Source organism: Lagenorhynchus albirostris, chromosome 2, assembly GCF_949774975.1.
Source record: "Lagenorhynchus albirostris chromosome 2, mLagAlb1.1, whole genome shotgun sequence".
Lineage (NCBI taxonomy): Eukaryota > Metazoa > Chordata > Mammalia > Artiodactyla > Delphinidae > Lagenorhynchus > Lagenorhynchus albirostris.
Window position 1 is genome coordinate 48122341 of NC_083096.1, and position 16279 is coordinate 48138619.

Here is a 16279-nt window from a genome sequence, read left to right on the forward strand (position 1 = left end):
GGAAAAATGTCTATTTAGATCTTCTGACCATTTTTAAATTAGATTTTCTGCATTTTTACTATTGAGTTGTATGAGTCCTTTATATATTTTGGATATTAACCCCTTATCAGATATATGAGTTGCAAATATTTTCTCACATTCTGTAGGTTGTCTTTTCATTTTCTTGATGGTTTCCTTTGCTGTGCAGAAGGTTTTTAGTTTGTCTCACTTGTTTATTTTTGCTTTTGTTGTCAGATCCAAAAGATCATTACCAAGACCAAAATCAAGGAGCTTATCACCTCTGTTTTATTCTAGGAGTTTTATCGTTTCCGTTCTTACGTTCAAGTCTTTAATCCATCTTGAGTTAATATTTGTGTACCAGTTTCATTCTTTTGCATGTAGCTGTCCAGTTTTCCCAACACCATTTATTGAAGAGACTGTCCTTTCCCCATTGTGTGTTCTTGGCTCCTTTGTCATAAATTAATTGACCATATCATAAATTAATTGACCATATGTGAATAGGTATATTTCTGGGCATTCTCTTCTGTTCCATTGATCTGTGTGTCTGTTTTTATGCCAATACTATATTGTTTTGATTACTCTTGATTTGTAATATAGTTTGAAATCTGGGAGTGTGATGCTTGCAATTTTGTTCTTCTTTCTCAAGATCGTTCTGACTATTCAAGGTCTTTTGTGGTTCAATACAAGTTTTAGAATTGCTTGTTTTATTTCTGTGAAAAATGCCATCAGGATTTTGACAGAATATATTTACATATAAGAATTTGTGACACATGAGACATCAATGGAAAAAGAAAGCATTCTGCATTGTGGTACTGGGACAGTCTAACAATTTGTAGGAAGCATAAGTTCTATAAACTATTGGAAGGCAGGGACCTCTTCTATTGGTCTTGAACCTCCAGTGCCTAGAACATAGGCACACATTAAATAAACACTAAACTTCTTTTACTAGGGACTTAAAAAGTTAATCATAGTAAAGCAACAAGAAATTAAGTGGTTGTCAACTTTCTGTAGAACTATGTTCTTATAAGTAATAAATCACCAAAGAAAGAATCAACATATTTTTTACATAAAGATTTTGAAAATTTCAGCATATTAAAAAAAAGCTAAAGGCATAACTGGCAAAGGGTTAATATAGAGAAGTCCTGTAAAGTAATAAAGCACTAAATAGATAAATAAGCAAAGTTTATGGACAGTTAATTTATTAAAATGAAATTGTTATAAACAATTATACAGAAAAACATATACAAAGCCATTTCTTCCTCCTAAGTTAGCAAAAACTTTCAATAAAAATATACAATGCCGGTGAATGTGTGGATAAACACATACGTGCAGGTATGCCTGGATGCTTTATGTACTGGTGTAATTGTGGAAGCTGATTTTTGTAAAATCTACCAAGAGTCATGAAAATATAAATAAGGTTTGCTCTCACCTTTACAGTTTTGGGAATAATCGTAAGGAAATATCCATCCTAGGGAAATAATCCAAATTTAAATTAAAATTTAGACAATAAGATATTCATGGTTGTCTTATTTATAGCAACAAAAGATTGGAAACGTAAGTCTAGTGAAACGTAAGTATAGTGGAAGGGTTAAATATGGTATATCTCTTCTATAGGATATTTGTAATCAGTAAATGTAACAGCCACGAAGATAATCCAGTGCCATGGAAATACAATTATTACATAATGTTAAGTGATAAACACAAGATAGAACACCATATATTGAATGGAGCAGGCCCCTTGAGATGCTTGCCAGTCACACTGTTCCCTTTTGTCAAACTAAGTGGTGGCCATGCTTCTGAGGGGTTTTATTTTACCCACAGATTGCTGGGCCTTATATCACAAGACTCCTGACCGTAGCTTCTTAGCACAAAAGATGAATGCCTGTATCAGTGGGCCCTTTTAAGCTGGAGAGTTGCAGGTTATAATCCATGGGTAACTTCTGGTGTTACTTCATAGAAAAATTCCTCCCAATCTTTTTTTCTCTGTACTCTTCATGGAGTTCCTAACAATTGGATGGATTATAGACTTAATCTCTGTCTTTTACAAAATTTTTTCCTAATTTCCTCAACTTTATCCTCTAAATTCTCTATAGAAATGCAAATGTCAGCTGTCTTATTAATTTCCAAGAGCTCTTTCTTGTTCTGGTTGTTCCTGTTGCAAGGATATTAGACAACTAATATTCCGTGTGCTTCTCTATATTTTCCAGGCTCAGTTAGATTTGGACTAGTTCTGGCCAATAGTCTGTGAGCAGAAATGATATGTGTCACTCCCAGGCTGAAGCAGTTAAAAGCTCTGCCTCAGTCCATCCCTCTCTCCTCCTGCTGTGTCCTTGTAAGCCACATGAAAAGATGGTGACATCACAGAATAATGGGAACCTGAATCTCTGAGTCCCAGATTAAGAAGAACAACTTTTGATTGCTTTGGACTTGGTATAAATGAGAAACTTTAGTTGTCCTAAGTCATTGAAAACTGAGAGTTTGTTACTATAGCAGAGCCTATTATATTTTAACTAACACAGTTCCTTTTCCATAGTACTCTGTCTCGTTTCATGAGTGCAGTTTTTTTCTCTCAGAATACCGTAATTATTCTTCTGTTCTTTGTATAGTGTTTGTTTCTCTTCTTATTCATTTCCCCCATTTGTCGTCTCTCTTTCATGTTGGAGGCTTTCCTAAAAATCTTAGAGTTTTTGACTATTTAGTTTTAAAATAAGGTACAAAAATCTGATATGAAATTTTATATGCCTGCACAGGTCTTGTAGGCTATGGGGTTTCACCATGGTACAATCAAGGGTTAGCTCTTCATTGGGAGACCCACATATTTCAGTATGTGCACAGCTTTCTTTGGGGTTATCTGTTTTCCTAATAGAAGAATCCTTTAACATCTTGTCTGGGAAGTGGGATGGCACATGTGCTTGACTGTGTTCCGGGAGCAAAGGAAATAAGTGTTTTGTTGTTTAAAGTGCAAATTTTCACTGAATTCCCTCACTTTCAGTGCCTGGTTCACATCTGGAATGTTCTTTTTCAGTTTCACTAGAGAATCAGCTTCTGATCTTTTTCAGGGACTCATCATGTGGCTGTGTAATTTTAGAAGGGGGATCTGGGAGGATTCAATTGCTCATTACATAGATTCCAAACAAGCCCCTTATTTCCAGTCCTACATCTCACCTTCATCTTTGGTAGTGCCGGGGTCTCTAAATGCTAAGCCTTTCCAGGAACCTCTTAGGCAAGTTCCCCTTGTCTCTGCAGGCACAGGAGCTGAAGCTTACTCTGCCATACCTGTCACTCCTCCTCCACCTGATATTTTAACCTCAGTAGAAATGAGATCTTCCCAAGATGCCAAATCTTCTTCTCGATGGCTTCCTTCTGTGGTCTCTTGTTCCTTGTGGACTTACATACTTTTATTCCTTCACTGTGACTTTATGGCGGTCAGGGACAGAGAAGAAATTCTCTTAAAAAGTAAATGGTAAACCACTTTGTTTACCTGGAGATACATTGCTTTTGTAATGGAAACATCTGAAAAAGAGACAGGAAAATGCCGACACTGCTCACTATGGATAACAGAAATCTGCAGAAGTACAGCAAGAAGGTGGCCAACATACATGATTTATTTGACCTTCTATCCACTCTCCTCCCTCCAATATCAGCAAAGGTTTCACAAAGTTATGTAGGTGCTTGTGCAGTTTTTGGAATAGTAAAGTTTAGTAATTCAATTTCACAAATATTTATTGATGAGAAAATCAGATCTCTGAAACCCTTTTCCAGAATTGTTTTCTGCAAGTTGACACAAATGAGGCAAGCAGGAATTAATATTTTAGCTTTTAATTGCTTTGTTCTTTGGTTATTTCTCCAAGCAAAACAGAAAACATAAAAAATGACTTCTTTGGAGAAGCAGATGGATTTAAGTTATCATTTGAATTGACCGTATTGTAACATATAATTTCAGACATATTTCCCAAATGTTACTTGTTTTTATCGTACCTTAGTTCTATTAAAGTTCTTGTTTCATAACATTTTCTCCCCTCATATCTGACAGTGAGTCAGAAGCTGCTTATTCCCTTCATCCATCCTCCTTCCCCCCCAACTATGTCACTATGAGAATATAAATGCTTATACTTTTTATACTTAAGCATTTATATTCTCATAGTGACATAGTTAGGGGGTGCAGGAGGATTATCACTATACTTTCTGGGAATCCATCCTAAGAAAAAAATGCGAAATTTAAAAAAAATAGGCATTAAGAGACTCATGACGTTCTTATTCACAATAGCAAGAAATTAGGGGAAAAAACCTACCACCCATCCCTCAAACACACAACTTACCCCAGTCAGGTATTAACTGCACAAGGGAGAAGCCGGCTGGCTTTAGAGGTACGTTAAAAAGTCCATCTTTTATAACAGGAAGAAAGCAGAGTATATGGGGGCAGATGGTTGGAGGTGGGTAAATGAGGTAGTGGGAGTTTGTGGAAATTCTCTTTTGATTGCTCCAATTTTGTGAGGAAAGTAAGAGGCAAGATCGTCAGCTGAGAATGAGCATGGGGGCAGAGGCGTTGGACTTGTGAGGAGAACGGAGAAGGTGTGAACTAATCATCTCAAAGAGTGGGAAGGCAAGTACACCAGGGGAATCCAATGTGGCTGCTGTGTGGCATCAAGGGCCCCCTTGAGGTTCCGGACATGAATTTAAAGCACACAAGTCAGCATGGCTGTGTGTGTGTTTCTAGTCACTTCGAGCTGCATTGAGTTTGTAGGCCAGTGCGGCTGGCAGAAATGCTCAAATTTGGAGTTTAGCCTAGCAAATACAATGAATTGAGGGGTATGGGAAATGATATATACACAGAAGTTACTAAGGATTGACTATTGTATGTAAACTGACTAAGGAGGGAAGGGGGCAGGGACAGTAAAAAGATGATAGAATCCCTGGATTATAGGTCCAGGTAGGGTCAGAATTCATTGAATCTGGGGCTGTAGAGGGAGATAGCTGAAGTTTATGGGAGATGGCTCAGGGAGAGGTTGGCATGGGATCTGTTTCCTGGAATACTTGCAATGATTTGTTATGACAAAGTCTAGGATGTCACCATGCAAAAGGGGACCCTCTTGCACTGTTGGTGGGAATGTAAATTGATACAGCCACTATGGAGAACAGTATGGAGGTTCCTTAAAAATCGAATTACCATATGATCCAGCAATCCCACTACTGGGCATATACCCACACTGGGCATAAAAACACAATTCAAAAAGACACATGCACCCCAATGTTCATTGCAGCACTATTTACAATAACCAGGTCATGGAAGCAACCTAAATGCCCACTGACAGACGAATGGATAAAGAAGATGTGGTACATATATACAATGGAATATTACTCAGCCCTAAAAAGGAATGAAATTGGGTCATTTGTAGAGACATGGATGAATCTAGAGACTGTCATACAGAGTGAAGTAAGTCAGAAAGAGAAAAACAAGTATCGTATATTAACACGTGTATGTGGAACCTAGAAAAATGGTACAGATGAACTGGTTTGCAGGGCAGAAATTGAGACACAGATGAAAAGAACAAACGTATGGACACCAAGGGGGGGAAGTGACAGTGGGGGGTGGTGGTGGGATGAATTGGGAGATTGGGATTGACATGTATACACTAATATGTATAAAATGGATAACTTATAAGAACCTGCTGTATAAAAAAATAAATTAAATTGAAAAAAAAAAGACACTGAGGAGGAACAGAGTAGTGGCCTAGCAGCTGGAGATGGGGGTGGCCCACGTTTCAAAAAGAAGAGGGAGTGATCTTATTGGCAAATATCACTGAGGTCGAGTAAAAAGAGGCTGAACAGAATCCTCTGGATCTACCATTTTGAAGGTCAAATCAAGGGAGCTTGCATGGATTGACAGGGCAGAGCCAGTGGGTAGGGAATTGGGCACAGAGGCATTGAAGAAGTAGATGTGATTCAGATGATTATATCAAGACTTTTATCTTGGAGAAGAGAAACAGGGCAATAGAAAACATGAGTCTTAGAAGAGTAAGTTTTAAGCAACATTTAAGTGAAGATACAAAGAAAATAAAAAATACAAAAATAATGAATGATTGATGGAACAACCTCAAAGAGAAGATGAGGGAATGGGATCGAGGTTGCAGTTAGGTAGGAGGTAGAACTAATATTTACTGAGTGCCTTCTGTGTGCCAGGGACTGTGGAGTTACTTTCATATACAGTCGTCCCTCAGTGTCTGGGGGTTCCAGAACACCCCCACCCCACAAATGCCAAAATCCACAGATGCTCAAGCCCCTTACGGTGTATCATGTCATTTAAATATTACAACCCCAGAAGTGTTGTATTCCTCATTTTACAGATGAGAAAGTTGATCATGGCTCAGAGAGGTTAAGCAACCTGCTCAAAGCCACACAGCTAGTAAGGTTAGAGTCCAGATTCCAAAACCAAGCCTATTTGACACCGAGATTCCTTCTTTTTCTACCACATCACACTTCTACCTCTTCCTTGAGATGTGAGATTGAGGTAAAGTAGGTAGAGTTGGAGATATGTTTGTAGAAAGGGGACCAAGTTGAAGATATTTACCCTTGAAGACTTGGGTTTTTTTTGTTGTTGTTTAATCCAAATATCCATTCATGGGATCCTCTCTACCCCTCTAAACTGAGATAAGATTGCCTCAATATCATTCCAAACCTTGTAGAGGTCTTCCAGCCTTCCACAGATCTCTGCAGATTCCCAGGTTCTTCATGGGCTCCTCTGGGTCGTGATCATGGCTTTCCCTGACTTGGCTCAGTGGAGAGATCCTCTTGCATCCTGTGAGCACTCTGATGTCTCTGCCTCAAATTCTACAAAATGACATTCTCACAAAGCACTTTTATTTGTGGTAGACTTTACAGAGGCTTTTGATGGGGAGCAAAGGAGGGGATTTATCCTAGCAACACAAACAGCTTCCAACTGACCATAACTCACTCTTGTCCTTAAAAGCCTTTTAGTATTCCCCACTGGGTTTTTCACTGGCTTCTTCACCCAAGGGTGTCAGCCTGCTTCAGCCATGCCTGTTAGCTTTCCTTTTCCTCTCCTTTTATCTCTCTTCTTTAACTCCTTCTTTCCTGTGGTAGCCTTGGGAATGCTAAAATGTTCTCATTCTATTATGCCGTGCAACTGTCTGAGCCCCTACTCCCCTCTGCTGGTCTAAGCCTTCCTTTGCAAATCCAAGTTCATCAAGGTACTCCCCTGATTAAAAGGGCCTTCCACGGAACAAGATCCAGCTGTCTGCTTTTGATTTTTATGTTGCCCTGTGTGCAGAGAGAAGTAAGGCCATCTGCTGAGATGGGGAGCTGGGTGGGGGAGAGCAGGAGGAAGAAAGGGTTTGAAAAGGGAGTGAAAATGTCAGGTAGCCACTGCAGAGAAAGGAACACCAGGGAAGACAGAGACTCAGCTTAAGCAGGAATCTTTTAGATTTTTTTCTCTGGTAATCAGCTATCCAAGCAGAAAAAAGGTGAAAGATGGCTGGAGTTTCTTGGGGTTAAAAGTTTGCAGAGTGATCACGGGATAAAGACAAAACACAAAGTTGTGTAAAGTGATGGGAGACAGTCACTGATGAGATGGGGTGTGGGTCTGGGGCGGGGTGGGTGGGAGAGGGCAGTGAGCAAGTAGGTAAGAGGAAAAAGAGTTCAACAAGATAGACAAACAGGGGTTGTGAGAGGAAGGGCAAAATGGGAGAAGGCAGTGGTCAGAAAGGGGGTTCTGGAGTTACACCTTTGCAGCTGGTTGGCCCTCCTGGCGCTCGGGGATCTGAGCACCCAGTGTACCAGAGCTGCCCTTGCATCTTCTCCCTGAAAGACAAGCCTGTAGCGGCCTAAAGCAGCCCACCCCACCGGCCTCACAGACATGGAGATGAGAAAGGCTAATTAGGAAATCGAGACCCCCCACCCCCTGGCTCCCTCCACGTGTCTCCAAGCGGCTGTCCAGTCTAGGAAGAAGCACAGTGGCACAATAGCTGCTGTTTCTCTCTCCCACTTCTCTCCCTGACACCCCACTCTCTTTGTAGGGAATACTGTTCTCTTTTGTCTGCTGCTACACATATGGGGGTGGGGGAGATGGGCATTTGGTTTCCCTAGAGCTGAAATTTAACACATCTCTACTCCCGAAATGCTCTCAATTTACATCTCCATTTTATCATCTTGTGGTCCTATTGTTCCTAAGTTGCTTTCCTCCCCTCCCACAGTTTCCCACATCTTTGTTTCAGTTTTTGCATGTTCATTTACTGCTCTTCCAATCACATGTCATCTCTGTTAACCCTGTATCTGAAGGTGAGCAGAGAAGGCCTGTCTTTGAGCTTTCGTTAAAGGTGACCTGTTGTTTAAGAGGTGTTCCACATGCCATAGGTAAGCCATCTGTCCTCTGTGTACCCTGAAGCGGCATCTTTCCTGCCAGTTTCTTCTCTCTGTAGCTTCTGCCCCTAAGTCGTATCACTGATAGCTTGCTATCATGTACTATCGTGCCTATGGCACAGTTAGGGGCCCCTTTAATGTGATAACAAATGTCCTTAGTCGTGGGGCCGTATGGAGATTCGGTGGGTGGTACCATTAGCTGTAAAGCTTGAGGCAGACTTGGAGTTGCCCAGAAAAGAATCCCAAATCAGAGAAATGTTTTAATAAAACATACTGCAACAGATTTTAAGCTGCTCTACCATCAAACAGGAGTCTTCCTCTTCTCAATTCAATTGTATTGATGTTTCCCCCAAATAGTTTCAAACACGACAGGAATGGGCATATAGATCCTGACACTTATGCATCATCCTCAATGATCATTTTCTTATCCTATAATGACCACACTTCATCATGCTTCTCCCCGGAACCAGGAGAGAATGCTGTCAGCCCAGTGTTTAGGGGATTAGGTGGGAAGCCGGTGAGAGTTTCCCATCAATATTTCACCATGAATCTACATATTTCTGATGAACTCACAGGTACACAACAGTGGACTTAGGGCAAGCTCTTTATCAGCCACTGAACTATAAATAGCCCTTGAATTTTGAAGCAGCCTGCTCCCCCTTCAAAGTGATGTCATCAAAAGCAACCTGCTTTTCTATCACATGGACCAAAATAGACCATGCCTGTAAGCAGCTTGCAGGTAGGGCCCACGTCGCTCCTCACTGCCCTAGCACATGTTAGGCAAGAAGTAGGTCCTCATGGAAGAAATGAGCTGAATCCAGAGCTGACAGGAGCCTACAAGGTCATCTACAAGATTAACTAGCTCAGGATTTCCAAAGATGGGTTCCTTAGAACATTAGGACTCAGTAGGATAGAGGTTAAGTGGTTGAGAGAGGGGGAGGAGGGGGAGGAGAAGAGAAGGGTACCAGGACGGTTTCATAGCCAAGTTACTTTGGAATATGTGATCGACAAAGTTTTTTTTGCTGTTGGCGGTATAAGTTTGAAGACTAGGTATGTCCTGTAATAAACAGTGCTTCTGAACCTTGTGAATGACTGAAAGAAGGGATAAAAGTGTGATTGTGTCTCTCCCACTGGAGTGCTGTGTATCAGTTTGGGCGAGGATGAAGCAACCTAACCCTCTCATTTTAAGAATGAGGAAAATTAGGGCTTCCCTGGTGGTGCAGTGGTTGAGAGTCTGCCTGCCGATGCAGGGGACGTGGGTTCGTGCCCTGGTCCGGGGGGATCCCGCATGCCGCAGAGCGGCTGGACCCGTGAGCCATGGCCGCTGAGCCTGCGCGTCCGGAGCCTGTGCTCCGCAATGGGAGAGGCCACAACAGAGAGAGGCCCGTGTACCGCAAAAAAAAAAAAAAAAAAAAAAAAAGAGGAAAATGAGGCTGAAAGAGGAAATGACATGCTCAGAAACACTTGACTTATTAGTCACACACCTGGGATTAGGATCTAGACCTCTCCTTACTGTGTGTTTTCCACAGGGGGCGTCGCCACATGGCCTTCTGCACCCAGGTAATAGGAAAGAACCAAATGAATGAGCCTGTGGCATCAATCTGATGTCAGGTGCTTATTTTCAGCTTGACATCTCAAACATCAATGCCCTATGACTGTCAAGAATTACCCCAAACCTCCCCAGGCCCTTAGAGGAGGAATGCATTTTCCCTCACGAACCACGCAGACCTCAGATTTCTGATCCGTGTGAAGAGATGTCACGCCCTGCTTTATGTTTTATTCAGGTTAGTCCAAGTCATCACTTCACAAAAAAAAAAAAAAAAAAGGCAAATGATCCTTATAAAAAGAAATTTGTGTACAAATGCAAGGTCCTTTGCTGAAACTAGATAAAAAAATAAAATGCCAAGAAGAACAGCTAAACGTGCATGTAACACTAGACAGAGGGGTGTGATGGAGTGGGAGTGTCTTCTGAATCACTGCCCTAAATTTAGCAATGCAGCTTAAAAAAATAAGCCTTTAAGATCTGCTTCCCAGAAATCCTGTTGTTTCTTTGCATATGTCTTACGTAAGTCTGTGCCACAGGCCTGCAGAATAATGAGATGGGAAGGGCACAGCCCTATTTTGAAAGAACTACCAAGAGAAATCCAAGAGAATTTGAGAGGATAAGAAACTCAGGAGAATGCAACCTCTGTCTTCTCTAGCCACGCAGCTGTGAGTGGTGCCGTCTGAAGGAAGTGATGTCTGTTAAGTGCTTCCCACCTAGAAGTTGTGGGGTGATTCGAAGATGTATTCATCTCCCCCACCAGAATAAAGCTGTCATTGTTGTCGTTCATCATTTCCAAAAGCCTTTATCGTTGTTCTTATTTAATTCCTAAAGGAGCATCTCTGTCACATGCCTTCATTCCCTTGGCACGTCACTCTCCTCCCCTGTTTTCCTTTCTCTAGCCTCATCCTGTGAGTGGTTCCAGAAAGCTGGGCCTCGAGAGTTTTCAGGAATTCATGTTTTTAGATTCTTCTTCCAGCTTACATCCAGTGGTTTCTTATGCAGTTTCTCTGAATCTCCTCTTAGCGAGTGGTAGAGAGTGAAAAGAATCCTGATGGTCAAGGCAGGATCGTGTTGTAGGCTACACAGGTGATGTCACTGAAAGAAGGTCACATTTAAGTGGGAACAAATGTCCTGATGTTTTCCAGCTCCCCTCTGCCTGCCTCTATAAGTGCCTGCCTCTGTAAATTGGGGTCAGCTTTGAGCACACCAGTGAGGCGAGTGAAAGGGGTCATGATGGCAAACTCCTCTCCAGAAGCCCCTCTAGGTGTCCTCTACTTGCCTGGACCCTCTTTCAAACCATGCCTTCCCTGCCCCCAAGACTCTTTTCCCTACCTCCCCTAACAAAACCTTTTCACCAGTCTGCAATCCGATTTAATCCTCTTTTGCTTCCCCACTGAACTGCCAGAGATAGTCATGAATCCCTGCTAGCTGGTGCTCTGGAAAGAAGCCGATAAACAAATTCACAATAATCTATAAGTAACTGATAATAACTTCGTATATTACTTGCCTAGGATACTTTACATTTTAATAGAAGAGAGCTCATGTATTCATAGAGTTACTGGAATGCCTAGAACAAGGCCTAGGGATGAATTCAGGCAAGATCCCTGCTTATACTCTAGTGGGAGAGACAGACAATAAGCCAGAAAACAAACGAATAAGATGATTTTTTGGTAGCAGTAAGTTCTATGAGGAAAATAAAGCAAGGTAACATAGTTATTTGGGGAGCTGGAGTGAGAGGTTTTCATTGAGGAAATGACATTTGAGTCTTCACCTGAAGAAAGGAAAGGAGCAAAATCTGGGGCAGGGTGTTCCAGGCAGAGGAAAGAGCCAGGGTAGAGTTCCTGATGTTGGAGCAACGTGGATGGGAACAGAGAGATGGACAGGGTGAGTGTGTGTAGTGAGTAGGGGACAGAAAGGAGGAGATAGCTCTGGAAGGGTGAGCTTGGGTCAGGTCATGGAGAACTTTGAAACCCATAAGAAGTTTGGAATTTATGTAATTGTAATGGGATGCCTTAGGAGAGTTTTAAGAAGGGAATTGACATGATCTAATGTAAATCTTAACAGACCAGCCCCTAACTTAATAGAATCTCTGTATTTGTAGAGGACCTTTCAAGCCAATGGAGGAAGAACTAAGAGGTGGTGGGTTGAGAAGTAGATTCGGGGAGTCTGGATGGAAGTTCTGACCTTGCCCAAAACAACTGACCAAAAGCTACCGCATGTCTTTGCCTTCAGGTTTTTCACGTAGGAAAGGATGAGGCTGGACCAATGAGTGTTCCCAGCTCTTTTCACATCAAAACAGATATAGAAGTTGATAGCAGGGCAGCACCCCTAGAAATAAATGAAGCTCCTCAAGGCTGTCCCAAGGGCTGAGGCACACTCACAACACACAGGGAGGGAATTTCTAGGCCAGATGATCTTGAAGGTTCCTCTCAGTTATGTTATCGTAAGATTTCATGACATTTTCTCATGATGCCCCTCAATCCATACCACACAATCATCTATTTGAACTGAAGTAAGGGCGTAGTACTAATCTAGGTCATAATGACTAGTGTGGCCTATTATTTCGCATTTCCCAAGCATCAAACTTCATCCTAAATAATCAAGCATTGGCATCTGTGCTTTGTGCTTTCTGCTGCCAACCATGCAAATTTCCCAGATACACTGTGTCTCAAGTTCTCCTCTGCCACTTGGGTGGTCAATTCCTCCCCAAAGTGATCTACCCAGCTCAGAACTGCTGGTGCTGCAGAACGTTCTGGCTTTCGAGTTGACACATTTAGATCTCAAGCCAAGTGACAAGACAATCTACCACAATGGCTTATTAAGGTGGAAATTTGTATCGTTTATTTTCCTCTTTTCCGTACTCCAAAAGAAATTTCTTATAGAGTAAAAAAGGAATAGCTACAGTTTATGTAATAGATAAGACATGGAAACTGAAGGTATCTGCACCAGGCGATCAAAAATCACTCTACAGCAATAAAAGGCAAATGTATAAACATGGTAAAACTTGCCCTCCACCCAGTTCTCAACCATAGTCACTCCCTGAATTCTCCAGCATTACCAGAATTACAGAACCCAGACAACTGGGTATTGATTGTGAAAGGGTCAACCTGGTGGCTTTGTCCGGTTAACACTGCGCCCCACGTAGCTGGTCACAAGCTCCTCCGTAAGTATCCGCACCATTGCAGAAGGTGTTCTTTTGTGTTGTTCCATGGAGGTGGTACCAGTGGAGAAAAAAATAAGACTTGAGGAAATAAAAAAGGGTACATCAAACTCTTATATAACTCTGTTCATTTAATAAGCTAGTCTTTGCCTATATTTCCTTTTCTTTCTTCTACTTGCTGTAGCCATCCTCTCATGTGTCTGACTTCAACTAACAGTTAAACATTTCTTCCTCTGTCCTATCATTGAACACACACTATAATCCTTTGCTTACATGTTTTCTCCCTTTCTAGATTATGGACATCTTTCAACACTAAAAATATTTCACTCCACTCTCTTCTTATTGCACAGATTTTGAAGAGAAGTCCAATATAATTTTTATCCTCCTTCCTCTATAGGTAGGATGTTTTCCCCACCATCCTCACTTCTTACAAGACTTTCCCAGGAATTCTCTGGTGGTCCAGGGGATAGGACTCCGCACTTTCACTGCTGAGTGTCCAGGTTCAATTCCTGGTTGGGGACTAAGATCCCGCAAGCCATGCAGCACTGCCAGAAAAAAAAGACTGTCTTTGATTTTCTGCACTTTGAATATAATATACCTAGGTAGAGTTTTGGGGTTTTTTGTTTGTTTGTTTATCCTGCTTGGTATTCTCTGAGTTGCTTAGACCTGTGGTTTGGTGTCTGTCGTTAATTTTGGAACGACATTATTACTTCAACTATTTCTTCTGTTTCTTCTCTCTTCTCTTTCTAGTATTCCTATTATGTATATGTTATGGCTTTTATAATTGTTCCACAGTTCTTAGATATCCTGCTCTATTTTGAATCTTTTTCTCTTTGCTTTTCAGTTTGAAAAGTTTTTATTGACATATCTTCAAACTCACTCATTTTCCCTTGGCCATGTCTAGTCTCCTGATGATCATCAAAGGCATTCTTCGTTTCTTATATAGTGCTTTATATCTCTAGCATTTTAAAATTATTTCTCAGAGTTTCCATCTCTCTGTTTCCATTTCCAATCTGCTCTTGCATGATATCTACTTTTTCTATTAGGGCCTTTTACATATTAATCATGGTTGTTTTAAATTCCCAGTTTTGATCATTCTAAAATCTCTGCCTTATCTGAGTCTGGTTTTGATGTTTGCTTTATCTCTTCATGCGAGAAGCATGGGGGAATATTTCTTCACTATTCACCCCCAAATCTGGTGGGACTTCTGGAGGTAAAACTCATGCAAGTATAGGGACCCTCTCCCCTTAAAGTTGGGCCCCCAGGAGTTTTATCTTTCTTGTCCTTGTTCAGTCTCCAGCCATTAGTCATTTACTCTTAAATGTTCCTAACTGGTTCTTGCAGCAGCTTCTGTTCCAAGCAAGCTGTGATTCTTTGTATTTACATGTCTTTTCAGTTTTCAGGGTGGCAGTTTGCCCTGTGACCTCTATTCTCTGATTGTTTGAAGAGTGATTGATTTTCAGTTTTTTCCGTTTTTTTTTTTTCTAATGAGGACAGGAGTGACAACTTCCAAGCTCTTCCCATGTTAGACTGGCAACTGTGGGCTTACTATTCATCACTGAAGTCCTTTATAATGACATAATACCTAGAAAATAGCAGATATCCAAATATTTCCTAGGTCAAAGTCTACAAGAACAAGAAAATGAGGGGCCATCCCCCTAAAGATATAAAGCTTGTTTCCAGCTGTATTATGAGAGGAGCTTTACTCCTTGGTCTTGAACTGAAATTACATTGTTTTGTTAAGGATTAAGTGCTCGCGCAGGCCTCTGCCGCTGCAGGCTTGCCCCGCATTCCAATTATAACTACGTATCCCTCCCTCCCTCCGCCTGACTGAGCAAGAGCCCACTAATCAGCCGATGCTTTAACCCCATCCTGTCTGGGTAGGAACACATGCCTCAGGGGGACCTACATGCAGAGGTGGGGCCAAAACCAAAGCTGAACCCCAGGAGCTGTGCGAGCAAAGAAGAGAAAGGGAAATTTCTCCTTGCAGCCTCAGGAGCAGTGGATTAAATCCCCACAATCAACTTGATGTACCCTACATCTGTGGAATACCTGAATAGACAACAAATCATCCCAGAATTGAGGTGGTGGACTTTGGGAGCAACTGTAGACTTGGGGTTGGCTGTCTGAGACTGATTTCTTTCTGATTTTTATGTTTATCTTAGTATAGTTTTTAGTGCTTGTTATCACTGGTGGATTTGTTTATTGGTTTGGTGGATCTCTTCTTTTTTTATTCTTAGTTTTATTTTAATAATTTTATTTATTTATTTATTTATTTTATTTTTCTTTCTTTCTTTTTTTCCTCCCTTTTCTTCTGAGCCTTGTGGTTGACAGGGTCTTGGTGATCTGGTCAGGTGTCAGGCCTGAGCCTCTAAGGTGAGAGAGCCAAGTTCAGGACATTAGACCACCAGAGACATCCCAGCCCCATGTAATGTCAATTAGCGAGAGCTCTCCCAGAGATCTCCATCTTAGTGCTAAAACCCAGTTCCACCCAACAGCCAGCAAGCTCCAGTGCTGGACACCACATACCAAAAAACTAGTAAGACAGGAACACAACCCCACCCAATAGCAAGACTCTGCCTAAAATCATACTAAGTTCACAGACACCCCAAAACACACCACCAGACGTGGCCCTGCCCAGTAGAAAGGCAAGATCCAGCCCCACCCACCAGAACAAAGGCACCAGTCCCCTCCACCAGGAAGCCTACACAAGCCACTGAACCAGCATCACCCACTGGGGGCAGACACCAAAAACAATGGGAACTACAAACCTGCAGCCTGCAAAAAGGAGACCCCAAACACAGTAAGTTAAGCAAAATGGGAAGATAAAGAAATATGCAGCAGATGAAGGAGCAAGGTAAAAACCCACCAAACCAAACAAATGAAGAGGAAATAGGCAGTCTACCTAAAAAAAATTCAGAGTAATGATAATAAAGATGATCCAAAATCTTGGAGATAGAATGGAGAAAATACAAGAAATGTTTAACAGGGACCTAGAAGGACTGAAGAGCAAAAAGCAATGATGAACAACACAATAAATGAAATTTAAAATTCTCTAGAAAGAATCAATAGCAGAATAACTGAGGCAGAAGAACGCATAAGTGACCTGGAAGATAAAATCGTGGAAATAACTACCGCAGAGCAGAATAAAGAAAAAAGAATGAAAAGAATTGAGGACAGTCTCAGACACCCCTGGG